The sequence below is a fragment of the Podarcis melisellensis genome (assembly GCF_964234715.1).
Source record: "Podarcis melisellensis genome assembly, chromosome: 9".
Classification (NCBI taxonomy): Eukaryota; Metazoa; Chordata; class Lepidosauria; order Squamata; family Lacertidae; genus Podarcis; species Podarcis melisellensis.
The window spans coordinates 11,505,187-11,507,402 of NC_138541.1; the positions used below are offsets into that span (position 1 = coordinate 11,505,187).

Sequence of the window (2,216 nt, forward strand, 5' to 3'; positions counted from 1 at the left end):
CTAAACCTGGAACATGTGCAGGTGCATAAAATACTTCCAAGCTACGGTGAAAGGGTTTAAAAGAATAAAGAATGCCTTTCCTTTACGTTGCAAGCCTTAGATGCAAAAGAACGAAAACCACTGTGGCGTTCGTACGGAGCCCCCGGCCGTCTCACGGACTATTGACCCATACACCACTGATCTGCTGCCACCAACCAGATTCTCCTCAGTAAATCACTTAGTCTCAGTCAGGTTCTCAAGTTAACAAAGAAGAGTGTAGTTTATTGCAGACACAAACAAACTTTAACTGTACAGTGGTACCTCGGGTTACATACGCTTCAGGTTACATACGCTTCAGGTTACAGACTTTAACCCAGAAATATTACCTCGGGTAATGAGAAATATTACCTCGAGCATGAGAACAGAAATTGCGCAGCAGTGGTGCAGCGACGGTGGGAGGCCCCATTAGCTAAAGTGGTGCTTCAGGTTAAGAACAGTTTCAGGTTAAGTACGGACCTCCAGAACGAATTAAGTACTTAACCCGAGGTACCACTGTATTCCAAACGTTGTTACTCTTTACCTTCTTAGTCTTATTTTATCCTGTCTCTAACTCTTCTACCTCCCCTCACACAAGAACCAACTGCACTGTCTCTCTGTTTCCAACTGCCTGCCAACCGCCTTTCCCAACCAACCAACCCACTAAAACCAACCAACTACCCACACCCAAACCTTGGGCTAAGCCCTTTTACAAACAGGTAGGCTCCGCCTCCGCCTTTCCTATTGGTCTACATATTAACCCTTTCTCTCCCCCTGTACAGACATTTTCAAACAAACGGGCAAACACCACAATTACTTTAAGCAAAGCAGAATGAATGAAATGACACTGAGAACGGGCATCAAGTTTTATCTTGAGAGGCTATCATTTTTATTATTTTGCATGGTGCTTCATTGTGAGAAGCTGTGAGATGTATCCCCCCACCCTCAGAGAATCATAGAATTGGAATGGACCCCAAGGGTCATCTAGTCCAACCGGCCTGCAATGCAAGAATCTCCACTATAGCATCCGTGACAGATGGTCATCCAAACTCTGCTTAAAAAGCTCCAATAAAGGAGAGTCTGCAACCTCCTGAGGGAGACCATTCCACTGTCGAACAGCTCCTACTGTCAGAAAGTTATTCCTGATGTTTAAATCCTAGGGAAAGAAGAGGAATTTATTTTGGGTGGTATTCAACTAGGTAGACCAGGGGTCAGCAACTTTTTTCAGCCGTGAGCACACCGTCCCTCAGATCATGTGGTGTGCCGGACTATATTTTGAAAATAAAAATAAAAATGAACGAATTCCTATGCCCCACAAATAACCCAGAAATGCATTTTAAATAAAAGGACACATTCTACTCATGTAAATACACGCTGATTCCTGGACCGTCTGTGGGCCGGATTGAGAAGGCAATTGGGCCACATCTGGTCTCCGGGCTTAGGTTGCCTACCAGTGGTGTAGCGTGGGGGGTGCAGGGGGGCCGGCCGCACTGGGTGCAACATCTGGGGGGGGGCGCTCGCACTTGCAGCTCTCTGCCCCTACCTGGCTCACGGGTTAGGGGGCGCAAATTACTTGCCTTGCCCCGGGTTCTGACAACCCACGCTACGCCACTGTTGCCTACCTCTGTGGTAGACCCACTGAAATTTTTGGACATGACTAAGTTAGGTTCACTGATTTCAGTGGGTTTTCTCTTAGTAACGTTTAGCTGAAGACCAGGCCTCCTCTGCACTATACATTTACAGCAATGCCATGCCACATTTAAACAGCCATGACTTTCCCCAAAGCATCCTGGGTAGTGTAGTTTTTTAAGAGTGCTGAGATCTGGGAGTGGCGACATCACTGGTCATGATGGTGCCTTGATCTTCTGCTCTAAAAGAGTGCTGAGAGAACCCTATTGCTCTCACAAAGCTATAGTTCCCAGAGTTTCCTGGGAAGAGGAATTGGTGGTTGAACAACTCTGGGATTTGTTCCATTTCTTTTGTTTTTTTCTAGAAGGTTTATCACAGCAAAAGGCAGCTAAGGACAAAACATGTTATGAGGCAATATGTGAGATAGCACCCAGCTGTTTCCTAGTAGAATGGCAATATTCTTGGCTTTCTGACATGTTGTGATCTTTCAGAGGAGGGTGGCTTTTCCCTTTACACAAATTTAATGGGTGTTTCCTCTCCCCCCCCCCAGGAAAATCTTGAGTCAAATTCAG

At 46.0% G+C, this 2,216-nt stretch overlaps 1 long non-coding RNA gene across 1 annotated transcript; it reads right to left on the reverse strand.

Moving 5' to 3' along the window:
• Positions 1 to 232: 232 nt before the first annotated feature.
• LOC309377850 lies at positions 233 to 1,208 on the reverse strand. The gene is made up of 2 exons (XR_014171727.1): positions 530 to 1,208; positions 233 to 280 (listed from the first exon to the last, which is right to left on the reverse strand). It is a non-coding gene; the product is annotated as an uncharacterized lncRNA (long non-coding RNA).
• Positions 1,209 to 2,216: the final 1,008 nt, after the last annotated feature.